At 37.7% G+C, this 13,005-nt stretch overlaps 1 protein-coding gene across 3 annotated transcripts in view; it reads right to left on the bottom strand.

Moving 5' to 3' along the window:
* ZFYVE9 (zinc finger FYVE-type containing 9) overlaps positions 1 to 13,005 on the bottom strand; it is a 220,095-nt gene that overhangs the window by 141,475 nt on the left and 65,615 nt on the right. For all 3 annotated transcript variants that reach the window (XM_043574953.1, XM_043574954.1, XM_043574955.1), the window contains exon 2: positions 420 to 525. The gene's annotated coding sequence lies outside the window, so the exon portion shown is untranslated. The remainder of the gene's footprint in view (positions 1 to 419; positions 526 to 13,005) is intronic.

The raw sequence follows: 13,005 nt of genomic DNA, 5'->3' as shown, positions 1-13,005 counted from the left end.
TGCTTCCCTGCCCCAAAATTAGCTTTAATTGCTTTGCTCTTACATGATGACTAAGAAATAGAAATAAGATTAATTGGATAGATATATCACTATTTTTTTTCTACCAACAATATTGCTCAAATCCGTGTTCTTTTTCATGCTGAAATTACCTTTTTATGCTCAAAGTAGAAGCTGACTCTAAAAGGAAAAAGCCAAGCACTGGCAGAAAAATTAGAATTTTGACATAACTCAACAGTAATTTTAAAATACCCTTCCTCTGGATTTAAGTCAAATCTTTTTTTAAAACTATACTCCTGATTTAACAAGAGGCAATGTTATAAATGAAGCAAGCAGCATATATACATGAGCATTATTTTCTGTAGATTTAGCTGTTTTCTTAAGTTCAATCTCTAACAGAAATAGAACATTGGTTTTCTTACCTTTTTCCCCTTACACACGTGATAAGGGACAGACTTCCCTGTGCTTACTCATGATGCTTGCTGCACCACCAGCCAGTCCTGCTGATTCAGTATGCCCTATTTGATCCTAAAGAAAAAAAAAAAAAAACACATTGCTCATTATATTTGCTAAAGCAATAAGCCCTAATTTTCTTCATATAAACCTATCACAGCCAGACAAATGACAGCTATGGGGCTTAAATAATAAATTACATCTTCAGATTCAAAGACCTGGCTACTATGAAATGCAGCAGACACATTTTACTGTCTAAGAAGGCCAAAGGTTAAACGTTGCATAAACAGTTAAGAATTTTTGAATATTTTTTATTCTCAGTGGATAATACAAAATAAAACCTCAGAGGCAGGCACTTTCTACTTAACTCTGTAAATTCATAAAAATACCAATTATTTTGTATTACAATAAGCCCTCCAAGAATCCAAAGCTAGCAAAACTGCTGCTTCACTAGAATGTCTTTTTTTTTTTCCTGTACATACAGATTTCTTAAATTGAGATTCAGAGGCTTCCTGTTGAGATTTTTATTGCAAAACAACTGTTTTCCTCCAAATGGAGTCTCTTAGGATTCTAGTCCTCCTCCATTGTTTAGAAGCAATGGATCTATTAGCCCAACATTATCCTTACTACTAGCGGTATGCAAAAGACAAAGCTTTCAAAGCTTCCTCAAATGTTATTTCCTTCTTCTGAATATATGACAATATCCATGAAGTTACAGTAGTCCAATTTAAATACTTCTGTAGCTGTTTAGAGAAGATTTGAAATTCTTTAGGAGCCTAATTTAGTCTTGAACAAGATTGGTAATTGTAATCCGAATAAAATTAAGAATCTCATATTACCCATATAAAATATCAAACATATGATCATAGCATTTCAGAACAGGAAAGTATCTTAGAGATGATCTAATGAACATCGCTTAATTTTAAAGATAATATGCACTAAAAGAAATTTTTCTGGCATTATTGTAAATTCAACTCCATTATCTGATGGAAAAATAATGTACTTATTAAAAAATAAGAGAATTTTTAAAATGCCGAAAATTCAAGTTTCCAGAAACCAATAAAAAATATAGAATGGGGGCGCCTGGGTGGCTCAGTTGGTTGAGTGTCCAACTTCAGCTCAGGTCATGATCTCGCGGTCTGTGAGTTCGAGCCCTGCGTCCGGCTTCGTGCTGACAGCTCAGAGCCTGGAGGCTGCTTCGGATTCTGTGTCTCCCTCTCTCTCTGCCCCTCCCCTGCTCATGCTCTGTCTCTCTCTCTCTCTCCCTGTCAAAAATAAAATAAACATTAAAAAATATATATATATAGAGAGAGAGAGAATGAAAATCTCTGGTGAGGGGCACCTGGGTGGCTCAGTTGATTAAGCATCTAACTCTTGATTTCGGCTCAGGTCAGAATCTCACAGTTCGTGAGTTCAAGCTCCATGTCAGGCTCTGCACTGGCAATGGGGAGCATGCTTTGGATTCTCTCTCTCCCTCTCTCTCTCTGCCCCTCCCCCGCTCTCTCTCTAAATAAATAAATAAATTTGGGAAGGAAGGAAGGAAGGAAGGAAGGAAGGAAGGAAGGAAGGAAGGAAGAGAGGGAGGGACGGAAATTTTCCTATCTTGAAAACTTGAAAAAAAATATGTATTTGTTAAAATTCTAAATGAGAAGTGCTGTTGATGCTAAGAACCAGGCTTACATCTATCAAAGAACTAAATCACATCAGAAGTAGGAAAGGATTATACAAGTAGAAGTACCAAAGTCAAAATGAACGAGGCAAAAGTAAGATCCTCTCCTCTAATATCTACCTAACTGAAGATTTTTTTAAACAAATAAAATTAACTCTATAGACTCCAAGTTAAATCCTGTATGTCTGTATCTATTGTCATGTGTGAGGCAAGTCCAATAATATTATGTAGCTATCTCAAACATCACAGGTTTTTCTTCTAGAGTTTTATTCTTTTGACCTTTAGCCTCAGCTGGCAAAGCCTCAAGTCTGGTTAAATCCAACTGTCTAACTCCCTGTGTTCCCCTAAGGAGCTTAAATGTGTCTAGAGGAAACTCACACAAGATGGAGACTGTTCTCAAGTTTACATTTATAACTTCACATTACATTTCCCTTAGTCAACCTACTTTCAACCCTGCACCTATTCCTACCTTTTGATATGCCTGGGATTTCTTAATGCAAAGCTTTCATAATTCAATTCTTCCAGAAAATAAACCTTTTGTCTCCTGCAGGACAAGGATAATGTTACTTAGCTACATAATTAGGACAGAATACCAGCATAACTAACCACTCCTTGCACAGACTACCAACCAATTTCTGTTTTCAGCACCACACCTCACCTAAGCCTTCAGAGATCCCTAGAACTTCCATAAGTTTCTCTAAGGTTCTGTGCAGGTGTAGACTTGCTTCTCATCACATCTACAATTTATTGCTTCTTCAGTTCTAAGACCTTTCTTTACTTTTTTCATTCACTCAAAGCTCCCATCCACTGTTGTTTTCCTTTTCTGTTGTTTCTTCCTATCATTTCAGTGCAGTTTTAGGAAGACAAAAATAAAGGGGGTGGGGGGGGTCAATCCTTCCTATTTAGCCACAAGTCTTTATTCTTATCTTTGAGAACTGACATATAATGGAATACAATATTGTATTCTTTCTCAAAAGTAGCCTTAAAAGTTGTCAATGTCCTAACAAACTAAGAAATAGTTTAGAAAAACAAAGGGAAAGATAAATAGACAAGCAACCAGTAGTGCTTTCCAGATAAGAAACGGTTATCTAGTACTTTTTTACCAGAATGAACACTTTATGGTAGAAGACTTTTCATTGTCTTTTGGCATTATGTAATTGCTTTTTGGAAGGAACAAAAGAAGTTTTGTAAGTGGATGGATATACCACATAAAATACAATATAAAATGCCTTAAATACAGTTCAAGATATGCAGGAAAAAAAACTTCAGAACTTCAAGATTCTGCTCAATGTCACCTCTTAATATGAAATTAATAATTGCTTAGTTCTCTATGCTCTCATAACGTACTTACACCTACAACATGTTTTACATTACATGGTAATTTCTCTCTTTGCAATCTGCTGCACTCTACATAACAATAAGCCACTCAAGGCAGGAAACCCTTTTATTCATACTTTTATCCCAAGACCCCAGCACAGTGCTTGTCATATAGCAGGTATTCAAAATATCCAGGATGTTTAATTAAGTATAGCATATAACACACCTCCCATGGCAAGGATTCCAAATAAAAAGCTCTTAATTACATCTACCTCCTTCTATTTCTACAACTGCCTTATTTTAGGCCCTCATCAGTTCTCACCTTATCCCCTTCCTATCTCACCTACTTAATAGACACATCTGGATGTCAGTGATGGGTCTTCATTTGTCACCACAACTACTACCCAGATTGACTGTGCTTTTCTAGCTAATGAATAAATCCCCTTACTCCTTCCCCTAAGAATTAAGTGTGGTTTTTTAGCATGGCATATAGATCCCTTCAGAACTTGGTCTCTGCTTCTTTTCCAAACTGTTCTCCACTACTTCCCTAAGCTCCAATCATACAAAAATACCCAATTTCTGGTGAGACGCTTTATCATACTTCTCTCTCACTGCATGCTCTATGCCCATATTGAGACACTTTTGCCACTCTTCTTTGCCTAGCTAATTTGTGTTACCACAAGGTTCAACTCAAACTCACTCTCAACTCAACCTGGGAAGCCTTCCCTGATTCTCTGTAGCCTGTTTTAGAAGAGTCACCCTATGCTCGTGTCATGCATGCTCTCTACTAATGGCAGCACTTACCAAATTAATTTACATTGTCAGTATGCCCATCTACCTCCCCCAATGAACTGTCAGTCCACTGAGAACAAGGATTGTCTTCACGGAGACTGATGAAGTCCATATTTAAGTAATCAATCTCATGATGAAGACTTCTTCCTACCTAATAAATATTTGTGGATGTGTGTACTGTGGGAAAAAGAGACAGTAAGCAAATGCAAGAGACAAACAAAAACAGAGAAATTCTCCAGTGGAAGAGGAAAAAAAAAGTGACAAGGATTTAAATAATTGGGAATTTTTTTTTTTTAAGTAGGCTCCACACCCAACATGGGGCCTGAACTCATGACCTGGAGATCACGAGTCGCATGTTCCACCAACTGAGCAAGCCAGGTGCAATAACTGGGAAATTTGATCATTACTATATAAACACAGGCCCTTTGACATAACAATTACATTCCAGAGATTTACCTCAAGGAAATAATTAGATAAAGAGAAAAGATATAAACTAAGTTAACTGTTAGACTGATGTTTAAAATAGTTAAATATTGGGGAAAAAATCTAAATGTCAGTTGAAAGCAGCCATTTTAATGGTACAAATTTTATTTCTTTATTTTAATTAATTAATTATTTAATTAACCAACTTAACTGACTGAGCCACCCAGGCACCCCAATGTACAAATTTTATAAATTCCCCATGTTTCGGGAAAAGTTTTAAGTCTCTTTTAAGATTTTATTTTTAAGTAACCTCCACACCCAACATAGGGCTCAAACCCACAACCCTGAGATCAAGAGTAGTCATGTGCTCTACTGACTGAGCCAGCCAGGTGTCTCAAAACCTTAAAGTCTTAAGAAATATATACTAAAATATAATACAAAAACTCTTGGTAGTGTTCAGGTGATTTACATTTTTTTCAATTTTCTGTAGCCCTAATTTTTCATGGAATGAATGTTTATTATTTCTGTTTTTTTAAACATTTATTTATTTTGAGAGAGAGCGAGCGAGAGAGAGCAAGGGAGGGGCAGAGACAGAGAGAGAAAGAGAGACAGACAGAGAGAGAATCCCAAGCAGGTTCCACGTTGTCAGCACAGAGCCCGACATGGGGCTGGATCTCAGGTACAGTGAGATTATGACCTAACCTGTAATCAAGAGTCAGAGGCTCAACCAACTGAGCCATCCAGGTGCCCCTATTTATTATTTGTTAATAATAGAAAAGAGGATTGAAGAGACATGAATTTCAATTACTAAGACCCATGCTACTTAAATTTTTACCTTTGACTATGAAAACTGAAAATGGAACAGGATAGGAAAAAACAAGGATTTTGGACGATTACTTTTCTGGGATTAAATTTTAATTATATATGGGAAAAGAGAGAAAGAAGAATCACTGAAAATTTAAAACTAAGTTTAAAAAAATAAACCTATAAGGAAAATGACAGGAATAAAACTGATGTTTAAAATATAAAAATGCAGGGGTGCCTGGGTGGCTCAGTCAGTTAAGCATCAGACTTCGGCTCAGGTCATGATCTCATGGTTGGTGGGTTCAAGCCCCACAACAGGCTCTGTGCTGACAGCTCAGAACCTGGAGCCTGGTTCAGATTGTGTCTCCCTTTCTCTCTCTCTGTCCCTCCCCTGCTCATGCTCTGTCTCTCTTTCTCTCAAAAAAATGAATAAACATTTATAAATAAATAAATAAATAAACAAACAAATAAATAAATAAATGCAACGATTGGGATGCCTGGGTGGCTCAGTCAGTTAAGCGCCTGACTCTTGATTTTGGCTCAGGTCATGATCTCACGGTTCATGGGATCAAGCCCCACATCAGGCTCTGTGCTGACAGTGCAGAGCCTGCTTAGGATTCTCTCTCTCTCTCTTGCTCCTCCTTCCCCAGCTCACATTCTCTCAAAATAAATAAACATTTTTTAAAATGCAAGCAATTTATAGGAAACCCTTGTATGGACATGTTTATAACAGAAGAGATGTATGAAGGTAATACAGATCTTTCTCAACTTACAATGGGATTATGTCCCAATAAACTAATCATAAGTTGAACAGATCATTAGGTCAAAAACACATTTAATACACCTAACCTACTGAACATCACTGTTTAGCCTAGCCTACTTTAAAAATGCTCAGAACACTTACATTAGCCTACAGGTGGGCAAAATCATCTAACACAAATCCTATTTTATAACAAAGTGTTGAATATCTCATGTAACTCAGTGAATACTGTACTGAAAGTGAAAAACAGAATGGTTGAATAGGTACAGAGGTTGTAAGTGTACAGGCTCATTATCCTTGCAATCACATGGCTGACTGGGAGCCATGGCTCACTGCTGCTGCCCAGCATCCCAAGAGAATATCATACCACATATTACAAGCCTGGGAAGGAATCAAAATTCAAAATCTGAAGTATGGTTTCTACTAACTGTGTACTGCTTTAGAATGAACCTAAAGTCAAAAAATCATTATGTCAAACCACTGTTAAATAGGGAAAAGACAGTAATTCCCAAAATCCTGGCCACAGGTTAAAATAGAAGAAGAAAACAAGGATAAACTAGAAAGTGTTCTCATTTAAATAATGTTTCCTATCTTGGCTCTCATTAATACTATTTACCATAGAACAAATTCAGTATCTGCTTAGTAACCAAACTTTTTAACATTTCCACCAGTAAGTCTGACAAGGAGTTAAACTCAGTATGTACAAAATTGCATTCAATTTTCCAAAGTAATTTTCTTTGTTCCCTATCCAAGACTCTCAAATTAGGTGTGGCAGATTGTATTTGCAAAGACAGCTGCTACATTATCTCCCATCCCACATGATCTTCTTACAGGAGTGGTGAAATCTATGTTCCCTTCTTCTAAACATGGGCAGACCTTCATGACTACCTTAACTAACAGAGCAAAACTTCCAAAGCTAGGTCACAAAAACACAGTTTCTGCCTGGTCTTTTTGGGATACTCACTCTTGGAATCCAGCTATCATACCAGAGAGACCACATGGAAAGGCCACACGTAGATGATTTTGCCCATGAACCTTTACATATATGAACAAGCCTCAAGAGAAGCAAACCTCAGGCAAGCCCCAGCCACTGTCTGACTACAACTTCATGAAAACCCTGAGTACCACCCAGCTGATCCCAGCCAATCCCCAGAAGCAAAAGAGATAATAATTATTGTTTATTGTATTTTATTTTTTTATTTTTTATTTTTTTAATTTACATCCAAATTAGTTACCATAAAGTGCAATAGTGATTTCAGGAGTAGATTCCTTAATGCCCCTTACCCATTTAGCCCATCCCCCCTCCCACAACCCCTCCAATGATCCTCTGTTTGTTCTCCATATTTAAGAGTCTCTTATGTTTTGTCCTCTTCCCTGTTTTTATATTATTTTTGCTTCCCTTCCCTTATGTTCATGTGTTTTGTATCTTAAATTCCACATATGAGTGAAGTCATTATGATATTTGTCTTTCTCTGATTTTGCTTAGCAAAGTACACTCTAGATCCATCCACATAGTTGCAAATGGCAAGATTTCATTCTTTTTTTTTTTTATTATTTTTAATTTTTTTTTTCAACGTTTTTTATTTATTTTTGGGACAGAGAGAGACAGAGCATGAACGGAGGAGGGGCAGAGAGAGAGGGAGACACAGAATCGGAAACAGGCTCCAGGCTCTGAGCCATCAGCCCAGAGCCTGACGCGGGGCTCGACCTCACAGACCGCGAGATCATGACCTGGCTGAAGTCGGACGCTTAACTGACTGAGCCACCCAGGCGCCCCATGATTTCATTCTTTTTGATTGCTGAGTAATACTCCATTATATATACATATATATACACACACACTATACATTATATATGTTAAATATGCATATATGTATAATATTCCATTTATATATGTATATACAATATATATACACATGTATATGTATATATGTGTATATATTATATATGTATATACATGTGTGTGTATATATATAATACTCCATATATATATGTATAATACTCCATTATGCACACACACACACCCCACATCTTCTTTATCCATTCATCCACCTATAGACATTTGGGCTCTTTCCATACTTTGGCTATTGTTGAAAGTGCTGCTATAAACATTGGGGTTCATGTGTCCCTTCAAAACAGCATACCTGTATCCTGTGGATAAATACCTAGTAGTGCAATTGCTGGGTTATAGGGTAGTTCTATTTTTAATATTTTGAGGAGCCTCCATACTGTGTTCCAGAGTGGCTGCACCAGCTTGCATTCCCACCAACAGTGCAAAAGAGATCCTCTTTCTCTGCATCCTTGCCAACATCTGCTGTTGCCTGAGTTGTTAATGTTAGCCATTCTGATAGGTTTGAGGTGGTATCTCATTGTGGTTTTGATTTGTATTTCTCTGATGATGAGTGATGTTGAGCATTTTCTCATGTGTCAGTTGGCCATCTGGATATCTTCTTTGGAGAAGTATGTGTTCATGTCTTTTGCCCATTTCTTCACTGGATTATTTGTTTTTTGGGTGTTGAGTTTGAGAAGTTCTTTACAGATTTTGGATACTAACCCTTTATCTGATATGTCATTTGCAAATATCTTCTCCCATTTGGTCAGTTGCCTTTTAGTTTTGCTGACTGTTTCCTTGATGTGCAGAAGCTTTTAATTTTGATGAGGTCCCAATAGTTCATTGTTGCTTTTGTTTCCCTTGCCTCTGGAGACATGTTGAGTAAGAAGTTGCTGCAGCCAAGATCAAAGAGGTTTTTGCCTGCTTTCTCCTCGACAATTTTGTTAAATTATTGTTTTAAGCCACTATGTTTTGGTGTAACTTATTTATTTTTTAATATATTTTTTTTAATTTTTAAGTTTATTTATTTGAGAGAGAAAGCATAGTGGGGAAGAAGCAGAGAGGCAGGGGAAAGAGAGAGAGACAGCGCAGCAGATGTGGGGCTCAAACCCATGAGTTTTGGTGTAATTTATTACATAGCAATAGACACATGTAATAAGTTAGTACTTTGATACTCTTCAACCCAATCTTATATAAATATTCTAAGGGAAAGGGTAAGAACCATAAAAAGGACAGGGAAAAAAGAAGATCCATTGATAGCCTCTTCTCTACTCAACTATTTAGCTGACTCTAAATTTGCATATACCTAAATAAAACAGTCTTTGAGCTTCTGAGAGTATAGTTTGGGAAATACCTCATTATTCAAGCAAGAAGCTAGGTGAGGGAGGGGATCTTACCTTCTTCCAAAGAAGCTTATTAAAGTTTTCCTCTAAAGGATATATAACATTCTACCAAGTGTTCTGGTAAATACATTTTTCATCTCATCAACTTTCCGGTGCCATTTTAGAACTCCTTACAGATCAGCACCCTGAAACCTATCTAGGTAGCCAGCTCCTTAATGAGTCTATGAATCATATCCACCCAGGTGACAAACTCAAAGCCTTGAACACCATTCTAGATACTATTTCTCCTCTCCTTCTACCTCTACATTCAGTCTAACACCAAGTTTTACCAATACTGCCTTTTAAGCTTCTCAAATCCATACATTTCTCTCCATTTCCACTGGCATATTCCATATCACTGACATCTTTCTGTTGCCCAGATTTTTGTAAGAATCCTAACTATTCTCCCTGCCCCCTGTTTTGTGTCCATCTAGCCTGTTCTCTATGCAAATGCAAAACACAAATCTGATTATATTATTTTTGTACTTAACACCACTCAATGGTTCCGACTGCCCTTAAAGTCCATATCTCTAAAACATAGTTCTGTTTGAGTTGGTTTCTGCTTACCTCTTTAGTATGACAACTTCTCTTTATTTTCAGGTTCTTACTCTATGCACTGGTCATTCTAATCAACCGAACTTTTACTTCTTAATCTTGCCCATCTCCATGCCTCCAAACAGACTTTCTACTAATACATGCTACAATATAGATGAACCTTGAAGACATTATGCTAAGTGAAAGGAAGTCAGTCACAAAAGACTGCATACTATATGGCTCTATTTATATGCAGTGTCCAGAACAGGCAAATTCTTTTTTTTTTTTTTAATTTTTTTTTTCAACGTTTATTTATTTTGGGGACAGAGAGAGACAGAGCATGAACGGGGGAAGGGCAGAGAGAGAGGGAGACACAGAATCGGAAACAGGCTCCAGGCTCTGAGCCATCAGCCCAGAGCCCGACGCAGGGCTCGAACTCACGGACCGCAAGATCGTGACCTGGCTGAAGTCGGACGCTTAACCGACTGCGCCACCCAGGCACCCCAGAACAGGCAAATTCTTAGAGACAGGAAGTAGATTAGTGGTTGCCAGAAGCTAGGGAGAGTAGAGAATAGGGAGTTACCTCTAATGGGTACAGGGATTCTTTTCAGTGTGATAAAAATGTTCTGGAATTGGACAGTGGTGATAGTTACACAACTCTGTGAATATACTGAAAACCACTGAGTGTATACCTTAAAAGAATGAATCTGGTGATAGGTATGTCAAATATTTATATCTCAGTAAAGCTGTTATTAAAACAAAACATAACAAAATAGACCTTCATACATTTAGGCCTAGAATACTCTGCCCCTTCCACTGTTACTTTACTAATTCTTACTTATCCTCCTTATCCTACCCTACACATTAAATTTTCTATGAAACCCTTCTGGGGGTGACTGGGTGGCTCAGTCAGCTGAGCAACTGACTCTTGATTTCAACTCAGGTCACGATCTCATGGTGGTAAAGTGGTAAGATCGAGCCCCACATCTGGCTCCATGCTGGGCATGGAGCCTGCTTGAGATTCTCTCTCTCCCTCTTCTTCTAACCCTCCCCAAATTGCATGAGTGTACACATGCGTGCACTCTCTGCCTCTCTCTCAAAAAAAAAAAAAAAAAAACCTTCTGATCTAAGCCTCAAATAGGTGTCCTTTCTTTTTTAATGTTTATTATTATTTTTGAGAAAGACTGAGAGAGCATGAGCAGGGGAAGGGCAGAGAGAGAGAGGGAAATACAGAATCCAAAGCAGACCCCAGGCTCTGAGCTGTAACACAGAGCCGGATGCGGGGCTTGAACCCATGAACCGTGAGATCATGACCTGAGCTGAAGTGGGACACTTAACAAACTAAGCCACCCAGGTGCCCCATGTCCCTTCTTTCTTGTATAGCTTTTACTTCCTCTATCATAGCACCTTATCAACTGAATTATGAATTTTTTTAAAACTGTTTTGGGGCGCCTGGGTGGCTCAGTCGCTTAAGCGGCCGACTTCGGCTCAGGTCATGATCTCGCAGTCCGTGAGTTCGAGCCCCGCGTCGAGCTCTGTGCTGACAGCTCAGAGCCTGGAGCCTGTTTCAGATTCTGTGTCTCCCTCTCTCTGACCCTCCCCATTTGTGCTCTGTCTCTGTCTCAAAAATAAATAAACGTTAAAAAAAAATTAAAAGAAAAAAACTGTTTCTCTCTCCCTTCCAGCCTGCTGTTTCTCAGGATTGGGACTGCTTCTGTCTTATTTATCACTGTATTCATAATATATAGCACAATAATTGGCACACAGTAAGTGTTCACTAAACACTCAGATGCAAAATAAAATAACTAAAGGACTAACTTTCAAAGCACTTCCACCTAGAAAATTTTTCCACACAAAGGAACCCAGAGCTGTGCTTAGACTGCTAAGCTCTTATGTACTTATTATTTGAAAACCTGTTAATGCTAACATAAAATTATGAATTTGCATATTGAAGAACAGTTCAAACTTTAAACCATGTTTTATCAAGGCTTTCTACCCATGATCTCAACTCTTCAGACGGCTCCCATTAGTTCGATGACTTACCTTTTTTAACTATAATTTTATTTATTTATTTTGAGAGAGAGAGAGAGCGAGCGAGCTTGGGTGGGGGAGGGGCAGAGAGAGAGAGAAGACAGAGAATCCCAAGCAGTCTCTGTGCTGCCAGCGCAGAGCAAGAAAGTGGGGCCTGAACCCATAAATGGCGAGATGATGGCCTGAGCCAAAATCAGGAATCAGACATTTAACCAACTGAGCCATCCAGGCGCCCCTGATGACTTTTACCTTTTTTTAAAAGAAAAAGTGCGATTCAAGAGTATCTATGAATACAACCATGGAATGTCGAGCAAAACTGGAACTGGAATTTTATTCCTTGTTATTTTTTTTAATATAATTTATTGTCAAGTTAGCTAACATACATTGTATACAGTGTACTCTTGGTTTCAGGGAACTAGAATTTTAAAACAACCATTACCAAAATATAATAGACTTGCTCCTCGGATGTTTAATTCAAAAACATATTTTATGAGTAGTCAATACAGTTTGGTGAGACACCATTTACGCAGAACTCTGGCAAATCCAGGTTCAAATTCATGCTCTAGCACTTAACAGCTATCCATTGCAGGACAGTTTTAATGATGAAGAATGACTTCATATAACATGCCTATTTATCTCATCTTACATCTGATATACAAGTGCTCAATAAATGGTAGCTATTATTCATCATCAAAAAGCTATTTGTGTGCAAGAATTATAAGAGAAAGGAAGAGTATGATTTGAACCACAACACCAACCAGCAGGCTGGTTTGTTTCTACAATTAATAATCCATTAGGGCCACTGATCTTAAGTGATCAACTCAAGTGTGAACAATGAAAAGAAATACAGGAACAAAAGTAACAGGAACAAAAAAAGTAACCTGACAGTTAAACTTTCTGAAGAGCCTAAGTATATTTGATCCTTAAAAAGCCCATTGAATATCAACACACTCACAGTGGCAGAAAAAAGAAATGAGATAATCTTTGAGAAGAGCTTTATTCTTGAAGATCA

This window comes from Prionailurus bengalensis, chromosome C1 (assembly GCF_016509475.1).
Source record: "Prionailurus bengalensis isolate Pbe53 chromosome C1, Fcat_Pben_1.1_paternal_pri, whole genome shotgun sequence".
In the NCBI taxonomy this organism is placed as follows: domain Eukaryota; kingdom Metazoa; phylum Chordata; class Mammalia; order Carnivora; family Felidae; genus Prionailurus; species Prionailurus bengalensis.
This window is presented reverse-complemented; position numbering and strand designations above follow the sequence as displayed.